This window comes from Miniopterus schreibersii, assembly GCF_964146895.1.
Source record: "Miniopterus schreibersii genome assembly, chromosome: 8".
Classification (NCBI taxonomy): Eukaryota; Metazoa; Chordata; class Mammalia; order Chiroptera; family Miniopteridae; genus Miniopterus; species Miniopterus schreibersii.
In genome coordinates, this window is record NC_138109.1 from 15,529,877 (window position 1) to 15,544,815 (window position 14,939).

General features: G+C 36.6%; 1 protein-coding gene across 3 annotated transcripts in view; it reads right to left on the bottom strand.

Moving 5' to 3' along the window:
• The window catches only part of EYA3 (EYA transcriptional coactivator and phosphatase 3), an 82,642-nt gene extending 68,368 nt beyond the window's left edge, over positions 1–14,274 (bottom strand). For 2 of the 3 annotated variants that reach the window (XM_081145965.1, XM_081145963.1), the window contains exon 1: positions 14,157–14,274. The gene's annotated coding sequence lies outside the window, so the exon portion shown is untranslated. Of the gene's footprint in view, positions 1–2,045; positions 2,121–14,156 lie in introns of those variants that run through there. The other variant, XM_081145964.1, reaches the window with a different exon arrangement.
• Positions 14,275–14,939: the final 665 nt, after the last annotated feature.

The following is a 14,939-nucleotide window of genomic DNA, read 5'->3' on the forward strand; positions in this document are numbered from 1 at the left end:
ATCCATGCTCTAGAGCAGCGATTTTCAACCACTCCGCTGCAAGAGGCACAATGATGTGCCGTAAGAATTTTTAAAACATGCAATACCTGTCTATTTAGTCAGGGGCACTGACCTCTTTTCTCTTAGGTTGTCAAATTAAAAAAATGACAAGAGCCAACACAACAATAGCAGTCTGAGGTGAATTAATCAAAATTATACTTATTTTTGCCCTGGCTTGGTAGCTTAATTGGTTAGAGCGTTGTCCTGATAAGCCAAGGTGGTAAGTTTGATCCCCGGTCAGGGCACATACAAGAATCAGGGCACCAATGAATGCATAAATAAGTGGAACAACAAATCGGTATTTCTCTCTCTCTCTCCCTCTCTCCCCCTCTCTCTCTCTCTCTAAAATAAAATAAAATAAAATAATTTAATTGAAGAAAATTATACCTTTTTTTTGTCAGATTGGCAGAAAATATAATACATTTTTTGGTGTGCCAGAGAATTTTAGTAATTAGTTTATGTGTGCCATGAGATGAAAAAGGTTGAAAATCGCTGCTCTAGAGCAGACACAATTATCGTTCCTTGACTATGTGAAATAACATTCCTATGAAAATATCTGGGTCTAAAGGTTTTTGTGGAGCAGTCCTTAGACAACTTTATTCTCTTCATTGTTATTGTCTATTAAATATCTTTCTTCTGGGATCAAGTTTGTGAACATTTTTCTAAAAGAGCCACTTCAAGCATAAGAAAATCATCATCATAAAAGGGGGATAAACCAAGTCATTGCTATATTACAACAGATCACATTTTTAGTATGACCACATGAGCCTGTAAAAACAAACACCAACTAATTAGACCAATCAACACATGTTTTAAAACCTCACAGCAAATATAAAGATTTACCCACACCTCCTCAAATAAAATTTTAGCAAATAATTTCTCCATCAATCTTGTGACTGGGCCTAAATAATTTTTTACATGTGTGGCTTAACTTTAATAAAATAGGAATGGGAATAAGAGACTGTGATGAATAAAACCTGAAAATCTAAAAAATAAAATAAAAATAAATAAATAAAATAAAAAAGCCACTTCGTCCAGATTGTCGAAATTATTGGTATAGGGTTTCATATATATGTGTGTGTGGTTATTTCATTCTCTTCTTTAGAATGCTGAATCCTACTACATAACCTCCCAAACTTCGTCCCTATCAGTTTATTCTCAATGATCTTCCTCTTGATCAAAATCAGGAATCAGAACATTGTGGTTCAAGACAGCTGACAAAGCACACCCATTTATATACTCTCTCCACAGAAATCCACCCCATAAAAATAACAGTAAAGGAATGAAATAGATAAAATACACGACTACAAAGAAAATAAAAATAGTGTTTTCAGGTGAAAAGATTCAACAAATTTTTAGCAAAGTGGACAGAGAACTGATATTCAAGTCATTCAGTTATTCATTATTTCAAGAAATATTTTATATACTAGGCATTGTTCTAAGCACTGGAGATAAAGCCCTGTGTAAAAAAGGCAGTCACAGCTCTTATTGTGTTGATATTCTAATCAGAAGAGACAGATAACTGGTAACTTATTATTCAAGTAGTGGTAAGAAAAATGAAATAGGACAAGAAATAGAGAAACTAATTCTGCAGAGTCTGGATTCTTTGTCATATGTGGCTACTGAAGTCTCTGCTATTAGTATTAATGGTCAGCAACTGATTAGACTGAGATTTCCTTAGATGCCTGGAACCAATAAATCTTCTGATGGGCTCTGTATGTATATTAGGGCACATATTTAACACTCAGCCAGTCAATTTACAACTCTACCTTAGCCTTCATTCACTACCTGCTTGCAGCACAGAGCCTCAAGATGAACCAGAACTGAGAGCTTAGGGCCTTCTCAGGTCTTTCCTAAACATGCACACAGCCCCACGCATGTGCACAACCTTGTAGATTCCCAGAAATACATCAGAGCTTCACAAATCCCCTTATGGATATCTCATTCCTCAGCTTTTCCTTTTAAGCTTTTTGGTTAGCCTGTTGTTTGTCGCAACTGTTACTCACTGTCACAGGCAGCCAAGATGTTCAACAACTGCCTCTAATTGTTCTCAGTGAATACCCTGATGGGGAAAAGGCTATTTGTACAGGATGAGCTCCACGTCAGGCCAAATACAGGCAGTCTTGTGAATGAGGTCTTTCAAGAAACCACCAGACAGGTTAAGTAATGACAATTCTCTGGGAATGGGGCTGTGAAGGAGTTCCAATCTTGTTCTGCCCCTTCCAGTGGCTTCCGGGGCTGCTAGTTTTCACCATGATTGGGGGAAGTTGGTTTTCAAGGCTACTGTGGAGCTGGAGAGAGGGAGATGGAAACAAAGCAAGTTAAAACTCTACAAAGTATACTGTTTTTGCTGAGATTCAGCCATTTTTTTTGAATAAATGTTCCCAGACTGCTGTAAGCCTGCGGTTAATTCTGAGTTCTGAAAAAGTTAATTCTATTTTTGTCGGTGTTCTCACTTCTCTTGGAAGGAGAAAATTTTCAGAGGTTATTACTCTACCATCATTGTTGACATCCTCTGCATTTGATTTGAGAAACTCCTTCAGCTCAATCTTCATACTTATTAATTTTTTATTTTTAAAATTTCAATTTATTTCCTCTGAAATAACTAATAATTCTGATCTTTAAAATTTCCTTCAATTTATACTATTCACTATTTCCTTTAGTGTCAGTTGCATTTGGTACCTCTTACAGTATTTTTCTCAAATGACTAATTCATCTAGGTTATTCATATTCATAGTTGGAAGTTTCAACTAAACAGTTTTTCCTCAGAGTGGATGAGAATCTTAGTCCATTTGTTGTTATATGCAGGTTCTAGTTATATACATCCACTTCTAGTGCCTACAGAAGAGGGGTGAAATATGCAGTTAGGCAGTATCTGTAGGTAACTTGCTTTCTGTATATGAATCCCTATCTGTTCTGAACATCATATAAATTATTAGGGATATATCTGGTCTTTATGACAGGCCTTTGACTTCAGAGAGAACAGCTACCAGAGGTTTATCCTGGAAAAAAACACTGGAGTTAGAAACTCATTTTGCATTTTGTTTTCTCTGCTTTTGTAATAGCAGTCTATAGTTGCTTCAGTCTATTCTTCTTTCTCTAACCTCAAAATTCATTCATTCATTTATAAAATATTTAGTTGAGTGTCTACTATGTGCCAGGCCCTAGTTTAGATACAGGGAATTCAGTGATGAACAAAGTCCCCAGCCTCAAGGAAACTTGTATTCTAATAAGAAGATAAACAAATACATAAGGTAATATAATTTCATAAAGTAAAAAGTACTATGAAAAATAAAACAAAGTAAAAAATAGAGAGTGACTAAAGGGAAGCTATTTTAGATAGGGTGATACTTCCCTGAGGAGGTAACATTTCATCAGAGGTCTGAATAATGAAAAGGAAAGAGCTATAAGATGTGGAGGGCTTTCAGAAGGAAATAATAAGTATGAAGAAACTGAAAGGATAACATCTAGGCATGTCTGAGAAACAGCAAAAAGGCCAATGTTAGCAAGTGAATGAGGGATAGGAAATGGGGCATGAGAAGCAGGCAAAGAAAGGGCCAGATCACACAGCCTTGTAAAATACAACGCAGAGTTTAGGAAGGTAGTGGGTGCTTCAAGCAAGAGAATGACATGATTTGATTTATAACACTAAATACTATGGGGAGAATAGACTATAAGGAAATATATGCTCTCTGCAGGCAGATTGTTCAATGTTTGGAAAGCATTTTTCTGGGCTTTATCCAGGGGACAAACACCAGATGATCAAAATTGAGAGCAAGGGCCAGGACACTGATGAATGCTCCAGGCACCCTTCCATTCTTCATATTTGTTTACTTAACAGTCTAGTACATTTCTGAAACTTCTACACATACTTCCAGCTGTGACTTCTCCTAGTTTCTCTACTGATCCAATCTGTTTCTTATCTTTCAGAAATTCATTAAAGTCTCATCAGCCGATGGCAACCATTTTTTATTTGCCACCTTTTAAAAAACATCTAACGTTCCTACTAACATATTTACTTAAGAGTCCTGCTAAAGTAGATACAAATAGCCAGCAGATCTACATTCTGCTGACCTCCCTTAAGGCTCTTTTTTTTAGAGTGACTTTAAGAGAACCTTTTAACTCTCATAATTTAGGCATCAGCACAAATCACATTTCTGGGGCCAAAAAACTGCAACCAACTACACCTTCCCTGCCGGATTTTCTGCAGACAGCCAAAAACCATCACTATGCTGGACAACTCCTTCCATATAAATAAACAGCCCAGCCAACTGACAGTGGTAAAAGTTGATGAATTCTTCTAGCTTCTTTATTTGAGAGGCATGACTGATAACATAGCATGGTACTGTCAGCTGTAGGAATATTTATAGTAACTTTACACTTAACACTATCAGAACTTACTGAGAAAAAATATTTAAATATATACTTAGGCTGTACCAAATTCTTAATAAAAAAAATATTTTATCAGGAATAGATTCTCTAAGTAGAATTGTTTTTACAATTTCTAATATTGCTTCTTGGAAAATCGGCCTTTCAAGTTGTCTATTAAACCAATCTTTAATAAAAATTAACACAAACTTTTCCCTACAAGCTTTCCTTAAAATAGGGAGAGCCCGGCCGGGTGTGGCTCAGCGGTTGAGTGTCGACCTAGGATCCAGGTGATCAGGGTTCGATTCCCAGTCAGGGCACATACTTAGGTTGTGGGTTTGATCCCTGGTCGGGGCATATATGGGAGGCAACTGATCCATGTTTCTCTCCCATCGATGTTGCTCTTTTTCTCTTTCCCTTCTCAAATCAATAAACATATCCTCAGGTGAGGATTTTTTTTTAACTGTCGGTTCAATTTGTTTACTGTTTTATTTCTCCAAACTTATTTACCCCTTCAAAAATCCACCACCCATAATTTCAGTGCTGTCATTTCAGCACAGAGAGTGAAGAATAGTGAAGTAAATTTTAACACTTGTTATTTTACCCTTTTCAACATAATTCATCTCTGTAAAAGGCAGGTTTGGCAAGCTTGGAGCATGAACTCTGGAGCCAGACTACCTAAGTTCAAATCCCAGCTCTGACACTGATGAGTGATGTGGGAACTTAAGACAACTTACTTAACTTTCATGGGAACTCAGGTGCTTCATCTGTAAAATGGGAAAAATAAATGTCTTTCTCATAAGCTTGTTATAAGATTTAAATAAGTTAATATCTATAAAGCTTAAAATAATAATGCCTGACACATAGTATATATGACATAACTATTTGCTAAAGAAAAACAAAGTAAATAAATACCTTAGACATAAGATAGGCTCAGGAAAGAAATCTGGTCTTGAGTAAAAGTCAATTCATTAACTAGTGCCCCTTAGTTTTTCAAAGGGCAAAATATTAAAATTATTAAGGGTAAGGTCCAAATCACAAGGGATCCCTATAAGAGATTAAACAAACTGGGCCTGTAGCTCTGATACCCTTTGTCACTTGGCTTTGATTCCAAATACTCTACACAAGAACTTTCCCTACAAGTCCTCAAGGAAAGCTGTTTTCAAACTTCTGGGCAACATAACATTGACTGTCAGTCATGCCCTGTTACTTAGCAAATATGCAGCATCATGGTCGAAAATAATTTCAGGAGATCCAACTGTGAGTTATGAGCTATTAATAGCTAACATTTATGGAATGTTTTTACGGGTCAGACACTGTTGTATTTTACCTATATCAACTAATTTAATCCTCTCAATAAATTTGTAAGATAGGTATTATTTATTATATCACGAGTTCACAAATGAGAAAACTAAAGCACAGAGTAACCTGCCAAAGGTTATACACCTAGTAAGTCACCAACCTAGAACTTAAGCCCCGGCAACCTAACTTCAAAGCCTGAGGTCTCAAACCACAGCTATATGCCTCAAGATGGAATATCACAGACAGGACTGATGATTTTAAAAGCTGACCAAGCCTAAAAATGTATGCCCATGCCATGCTACAGTCACCAACAGCCAGAATTCACAAACCGAGTAATGAGAAGATGCTAAGAATGCAAGTTTTCTTTCTCTATTCTTTCTCATTCTTCTCCTAGGCCTCCCAAGTAAACATGGGTTAATACAAATGAGATGCTTTTAAGTAGCGCCTGACAAATAGTAAGTGCTCATCTTATTAGGAGATAGTAGTGGTAAAAATAGCAGAGTATGCCTACTGACCCTGCCTCACTCTAATGGCTGCCATATATAGGAACTGTTGATATTTCTACCATCTTTTACCCTTTGTCATTACAGGAAATGTATCAGTACAATCAATAAATGCACTGTAACAAACCCAAATTACTCTTCAATCTGTTACTTTCACCTGATCATATACACAGAAGCAAACTACTTCACTCCTCACTTCTCTTTCTTGACTTACAAAGACTGAATTGGGGCCAGAAGGAAGTAGAATAAAGCAGCTTTGTAACCTTTTGACTAGTTGCCAAAAGTAGAAGCAAAGTTTATGAAAAGTAAGTTAATTGACCAAAAGTTAGATTTTTAAAAATGATGTGCACAGTAAAGAACAGAGATAACAGCAACAATAATCTAAGCAATAGGGTGTCCCTCTCTCAATTGTTCTGTACAATTATTTAGGTTAAAAGCTTAACAGAATCAAGATACATTTCAGAGGAAGAAACTAGCAAACCCAAACATTCTCAATTCCAAAAAGATAATATTGGAAAAAGTTTAGCATTCACTAGAATTTTTCAAAGTGCAGGTACAACGCATTAATAGTTTGTATCAACTTAGTGGAGACCAAAAGTTTGTTTTGAATGAAATACAAGAAAACGAAATAGAATAAAAAAAATTACATTGTACCACCAGTAGTAAAGATAAATATTGTTTCATGAAACTTATTTCAATTTTAAATATTAATATGTACATATGTGTGTATAAATACTGGGTAACAATGAAAATGCATCTTATAGTGGGTTGTAATGAAAAAAGTTTCAAAGCCACTTTACCAGAGGATAAAAAACTGGCCAGTCAAAAAAGAAGAAAATATTTACTTCAAACTACATATGAAATAACACTGGCAGTTTGGGTAGTTCTCTAAATTAGTTTTTTAAAAGCAAGCCTCTGAAAAAGAACAACAAAAAAAGGAAACTATCTGGGTAAAAATCAATAGTTTAACAGAGTTATCTATATAAACAATTTCACAGAATGTGAGGTACTGAAACGAAATAAATATATACTAACAAGAGATAGAAAGAAATGAGACAAAGCTAAGAATTTCAGTTCACTTACCTATTAAATGCCACATCAATATGAGAAATGACCTATTTTCTTTGTAAAAGCTCTCGTTCTCAACCTCAAGAACACATATTCATCAGTGTTATCTAATTACTGCTTCCTAATCTATAGCACAGACCTGGTAAAAAGGAAAAGTAGATTTGGAAAGTTCAATGAAGTAATAACACACTGATTACTAGGGTATTTTTTATATGACACATATGTACTATTTTTTAATCAATATTCTCTAAATTATGAAATATTTTAAGAAAAAATCATACACATATTTTGGATCATGTGTTGGTAAAAACACTGAGATGATCATCAATCTAACAGAAAAAATTAACATCATTGTGCTAAATTAAAATTCCCTGTTATTATTATTGTTATTTTTTAAATATATCTTTATTGATTTCAGAGAGGAAAGGAGAGGGGGGAGAGAGAGATAGAAACATCAATGATGAGAGAGTCATTGATCGGCTGCAGCCCGCAACCCGGGCATGTGCCCTGACTGGGAATCGAACCCCGGTCGCCCGGATCCTAGGTCGATGCTCAACCGCTGAGCCACGCCTGGCTGGGCTTCCCTCTTATTTTGAAAAAAAGAGGAACAACAGATGAATCTGACCTAAATCTTTTTCAACTACTATGGAAACTAAAGAATAAAGTTCAATCCCACCTAAGAGCTAATCGTTCTAATTTATTTTCATAGTAACAGTGCTGATAGCAACAAACTACCAATTTTCCTAAATTCAGTAATTGCCACATTATCAAATTTCAGATGAAAGAAAACTACTGAAATTTTAGAAGATAAACTGATTATCAAATCCACATATAAAAAGTTACTTCCGAAACAAAAATTAAATGTTTAAATCAAAATAAAGAACATTCTAAATACCAACAAGTAAATCATCATAGCAAAGCTTATACTTTTCAGCTCCATACAATACTTTTCCCACCAAAGAAAAAGAAAGAAAAAAAAAGAAACAAACAAAAGCTACTATAAAAAAACAGGGTATTGTGCTCACTTCGGCAGCACATATACTAAAAAACCCCAGAAAAAGGAACTTGCCCTGGCCGGTATGACTCTGGTCAGAGCATCAGGCAGTACACCACTGGACACCCAAGGGTCATGGGGTTTGCTCCCCAGCAGTGCCTTAGGGAGGAAACCAGTCCATGTGACTCTCTCACATCGATGTTTCTCTCTGTCCCCCTCTCCACTCTCTCTGAAAAGCAATGGAAAAAATATCCTCAGGTGAGGATTAACAAAACAAAAAAACCAAAACCCACAAACAAACAAACAGGGTACTTGATGTCTGAATTAATAAACGGAGTTAATATATAAGAATTAAAATAAGTAGTATCCCTAACCAAGTGTCACTTCTTACCAGAAATAATTATAGTTTTTTTCTGTTAATCAGATTCCGTAATTCTCAATTGTTTTAAAAATACTTAGAAAAACAATTTCTCATCATATCTGAGTCCCAGACTCTTGAGTTAAGCTGCACCTCAGTTAATATAAAACCATCTCCCCTTCCCTTAGAGGTGCAACAATTTTTTTGAATTTGGAAATAATAAAAGCATAAAAGAATATTAATATGATGAGCAATATTCTAAATGACTATTTTTAATTAAAAAAAGAATTTGCTTGTGAAAGTTCCCCTCCTCTTGACTAAAGTAAAAATAAAAACACTAATTTAAATATATTACTCTTGACATGGTAGTCTTAAAGAAATTAATGTACTTAATTTTGCACAAATTTCCAAATTTGAAAATGAGAGTAGAGATAAGTTAGAAATTTCAGTTTTAATCTTGTTTTTTATATTTCAAAGTTGTTAAATTCATATTGGAAATATTAAGATTTCAGAGTTTAAAACTATTTTTGGTATTTGTGCTGCCGAAATTCTATAGATCAAAGAAAGGGGAAAAAGTTAATATCAAGGGGTAAGACATTTTAGTAATATAGAATACATTTTACTTATACTGCCTATTCTTCAAATAACACAAAAGTAATTAATTTCCATATAATTTTTTATTTGGTTAATCCTCACCCAAGGATATTTTTTCCATTGATTTTCAGAGAAAGTGGGAGGGAGGGGGAGAGACACACAAAGAGACACATTGATTGGTTGCCTCCCAAATGCACCCTGACCAGAGCAAGCCTGCAACCAAGGTTCGTGCCCTTGACCAGAACTGAACCTGCAACTCTTCAGTCCTCTAACCACTGAGCCAAACTGGGCAGGGCGATAATTTTTAAAATATGTTTTAATTGATTTTTAGAGAGAGTGGAAGGGAAAGGGATAGAGAGACAGAAACACTGATGACAGAGAAACATCAACTGGCTGCCTCCTGCATGCCCCCTACTAGAGATGGAGCCTGCAGCCCGGGCATGTGCCCTGACTGGGAATCGGACCACTGACCTCTAGGTTCCTGGGTCAATGTTCAACCACTGAGCCACGCCGGGCAGGCCACAAGATAATTTTTAAAGAGGGAAGGATCTGGTCGTGTTTTGCTTTCTTAACATATGATTTTTGCCATCTAAGAAATATCGGTAGTAAAGAGTTTGCAATTTGCCCTAAGCCAGCATTAATAAAAAGACCAGGTAAACCCACCCCTGCTCCACAATTCCCAACCAGAAGCAGTATTCTTACATGTTTCAGAGAAATTGGATTTTTTTCCTTAACCTATAAAGGAAGAAATCACTAAATTAGTAGAACTTTGTACAAAAAAGTCATGAACTCTGGAGCCAGAAAGACTAAGTTCAAAATCCAGCTCTCCTGCTAACTAGTGTTGTTACTTTGGGCAAGTTAAGTAACTTCTGTGCCTTCATTTTCTCATTTATAAAATTAAAATAAGGACTAAAAAGTTAATATATGCACATCACTTAGAATAGTTTCTGGCACATAGTAAGTACTATGTAAAGTTGGCTTTTATTTTTACTGTTTACCATTACAGATTTTTATAGTTCAGTTGTGAAAAAGTTCCCTAAATAAAAATTATTTAATTGTACCTATAAAGAATATTTTATATTAAGCTGTCACGCAGAGTAATTCAAGAACCTTAAACTCAAATAATCATGAGAAATCACTGTTTTGAAAACAATAGAAAATCATAAAATCTAGGTTAAAAAATCATATACCATTGTCATTGATAAGAAGCAAAACTTTCTTAGGGTTAAACCTTTTTAAATTCTAATTATGTTCTCTCTTTTTTTGCTACACCCTAGAGATGCAGGTTATACTAAGTCTTATAGTTTAATTCAGATATGTACAAATAAAACCAAATTCAGTATTTAAGTATAAATGTCAGTCCTGTATAGTGTCACCTACTTCACATAGATAGCCTATTTATGTATTATTATTATTGTATAAGTAGATATCTAAAAAAAATATGCTGAAAGAAATGTATTACAAAAATTACTGCTATTTTCTAGGGTGAATAAAAAGAAATCTAACTAGTACAAATATTAACCAAGCTAATACGTTAAAGTGCATCTATCACAATCTGTAGTAAGATCTTTATGATATTAAGTACTGACTGCCTTGGGTTGATCTGTTGACTTACAGTAAGTCAGCACTATTTACACATTTCCTTTTCTGATTTAAAATACTACATATTTAAAAGGGGAAAACAGTAAGTATAAATTTTATGAAGTCCATATTTCAAATGTTTTTTAATATACTATAAGTAACAGAGAAAATACCCTAATTATTTCTACATTTAATAATTAGATACTCCAGGACTTAGGTTTATGGCATCAAATAAAAATATCAACATGATGATGTGGCTGCTATTCCACTGTTTGCTATATGTTCTCTGCCAATAAGACATATCAGTAAGTCAGTTTATAGCTTAAGCCATATATTCTGTACAAAAACATGCACTTGTATTTTTTAATCAGCAGATAGAAAGCCCACCTAATTTCTACTTTACTATAAATATAATAATTCAACCCCTTGGTATAAACCAATTAAGTGAATGTATGGAAAGAATAAACTATTCCTAATATTCTCAAATATATTTTAAACTATCTCTTAGCTGAGCTGTTCTATGTCAGACTAATTTGAACTACTCTTCCTCCACTTAAATCACACATGAGTTAAAACATGCTGTTTTTATATGCAGAACACAAAAATCTTTTAGAAAATCTACCAAAAAAGTTCTATGAGTTTTTTGTATGTAAGCAAAACAAAGAGAATGGGGCTGTGAAGTGGCTCAGGCAGATCACAGAAACTCATACCGTACTGTATTTTCCTTAAAACATATCGTAGGCTCAAGGATAAAAATCAAAACATGTAAAACAAAATACAGAAGAAAGAAAATGACAAAAAATAACAATAAAAAATAATCAAACCAAGTTAAAACAAAAAAACACACAACTAACTGGCAGACATAAAACTAATATCCAAAAATACATTTTAAACTGAACCCTCTGGGTTATAAACTAAGATTGTCAAACTAAAGTAGAAATTTCTATAGAAAACTGACAGTAAGACCTCTCCTGAGCTTTAAAAACACATGTGGCAGGTCCTCAAATAGTTCTAATATTGATGAGATGCCCAGGAACTCAGCTGTTGTTTATATCAATTAGTCTATGGTAAAATTGGTTCCATTATAAGTCGTTCCACGTAAAGTCACAGAACCTATCGATAACATTGAGTGAGGACTTACTGTGCACACTAGACTGTCTCTAGTAATTTTTGTTGTTTGGCAGCTAGATAAGAGATGCAGGCTTTTCAGTAATTAGAGTATATCAGTGTTCCGTACGAAGACCAAGAGCATGAACACAACTACTCCAATGTGACTATAGGATGCTCATTTCATGTAGAGGCTTTTATGCAGAATCTGGGGCAGAAGAGATTTTAGAAGAAAGGAGAAAGACACTCCCCTAAGACTTTCAACTTCTACTTCTGCACAGTTTCTTTCTAGGGTCCTTCTTTGAAGGCAAAGTGACTTAAGCTTTAAATTTAAAAATCTGTCATAGATTACCCTAAAACTTTCATTCCTATAACATAAATTTACTGAAATAAACCACTAAATACTATATTTTGTTCTCCAGGCTATGGCTTTGATGGAACTAAAACCCACTTCTCTGTGTGCATGCACAGGACTTCTTTATTTGTAAAGGGGCTTCAGCAGTTAGATAAGTCCTGAAAGCCAACCAGAAGGGTCCTTCTCTGTGGCTTCTAGGACTAATATGGCCAAGCTCCAAAGTCCTTTGCTAAAAATAGATGAAGGTAGCAGCCCAATTTTGGTATAAGCCAAAGTCTATGCTATGTTCACAGATGTATATGTATCATATAATGAGGGAGACTTTTTTATAACTCATTAGTCAAAAGAGAAGCAGGTGCTAAAAGCTGTATTTATTCTGTTCACTGTAGTACTAAATTTTAGAACACAATTTGTATGATTATAGAAACTGATCACACAAAAACATTTGCAATCAAATGCTAGACATACACCATAAAGATCAGAAAAACAAAAATAAAAATTATCCAATCCTGTACCTCAAATATACCTCAGATCACAAAATTTGGGAAAGAGTACACTAATCATTATTAAACCCAACCCCTTCATTTTAGAGATGACTAAAAGCCTCCAGAAAATTTTAAGAGATTTAAGAGAAACTTAAGTCTCAAAATAAGAAAAAAATGGTTTTAAGACTGAGGTGGGACAAGTAAAGAAAGAAATAAAAGAAGAATATTCTAAGAAGTAAAGTACTGTAATGTCTGGCTTATGAAGAAAACAGGAAGAAAAACAGAAAATTGTCAATACGGTAAAAATGAAACAATGTATAAGAGGCAAGGATAAAGATACATCTGAACACTGAGTTCAACGAAAGAAAATGTACTTTGAAATTACTGCAGTGAACTCTTTAGCAGAAAACGTTTCAATAACAACACATTAAGATTTTTGGAAATAAATTTATCAATCTGGGCCTAATAATCTCCCAAGAAACTCTGTCCTTTGTCACAGCAACTGTCCTGTAAGTAAAGCCCATGCAGAAAACCAAGCCGACCCTCCCAGAACATGGGTGTGTGTTTTTGCCTCAGAAGTGCATGTCTCCATTCTCACGGAACAGAGAAGACCAAAACGACACGACGCCCTCAAGATCTGTCAATTAACAAGATCACTCAAGCCCAATCGCTAGCAGTTATGTGTGCCTGCTACCTGTTAGCCTGTTCCGGAGAGAGCCCCCAAAACTGTGCTCCACTGAGGAACTGCGAACGCCTTTGTTGTTTCCAAACTACGGAAGCTACCAGAGTTCAGTCTAACCCAGCGCCTCAAGGCAAAACTTCCCCCAGGCCTGGTAAATCTGCCCACATTGGGGGTTTAGCACAGCCCTGTGCTAGCTACGAAAAGGCGGGAGAACCCCAGGCGAGGCGCAAATGTCACCTACTAGTCTCGGGAAGGGTCAAAGTGAGGAAAGTTGGAGGTCAAGAACCTAGGACCCCGTTTCGCAGTGGAGGAGGAAGGTCACAGTGAGGCGGCCGACCGTCCTGCCGGGTGAAAGAACAGCGAGAGCCCGGGAACGGGGTTCGAGGAAGAGGGTGCTCAAGTGAGAGTAAGGGGGGTAACGAGACAGTGGCGGACGGAAGCGCCGAGGCAACAGGCACGAAGCCGGGGCTTGTGAGGGGCGGGCAAGGCTGAGCAAAAGCAGCGAGGCGAAAGGTGCGCGGAGGCGAGAAAGGCTAAGCTGAGGTGAAAGGGGTGAGGCCAGCGGGAGGCAAAGGGCTGAAGCGAGGGAGGCACAGCAGGGACAAGGGACAGGCAAAGAGAACCCCCACCCACAGGGACCGGGACAGAACTCTTGACCGGCCCCCCTGCAGGCTGTAGTCTTCCGGCCGCACTCAGACCCTGTCGACAGCGGAGACTCACCCAAAGGCTGCAGAGGGCTCGCTGCAGGGCATGGGGACCGGTCCAGACCCACAGTAGAACCAAGCGAGTGGAGGAAACCGCGGCGTTAGCGTGACCCGGATGCGCATCCCTAGAAACCGGAAGTCACCGTCCAGGGTCACCTCATAATCCACACCTCGTTCCACCAGAAGCCTCTGGGCGCGTGTGTCAGGCATCAAGGGGCGGGGCAGAGTCCAAGCCCCGCCCACTTCTCCACCCCAGCGAGCCCCGCCCCTGGTTACGCCTCTCTGGGGGCCCCGGGGGTACCCGGTGAGGACAGGCTGGTTTTTGCTGCGCCCAGGCCACGGTACCCCGGTAAAAAATACTTAAGCACTCATTTTTTCTAGAAGATCTCTTAAAATGCGTGAAATCCCAGCCTCCCTAAAGCGAACATGAGGAGAAATGCATTTGGCAGATTTAGAAAAACTGTGGAAGGAAGAATGGGTGGGAAGTTTTGAAAGATACTTGAGGGGAGGCTAACCCAAGGTGATGTTTTTATCCCCAATATTAGCTTATACAAATAGTGTATTTAGCGTACAATTAACTTCTATTTTGTGCAAATTATTTCATGTAATTATTTTGTCAGAAACAAAAATTTTAAAATTTTTCATTAACTTTAAATTACTACCCAAATATGGGTTGAATCCAGGTTTTGTAGCAGCTTGAAATTCAATTTGGGGGTCTTCTTTAAGAAAATTCAATTACAAATTTAAAAAATTTTCACTAACACAAAATCCAGAAAAATTATATATTACTAATTAACTG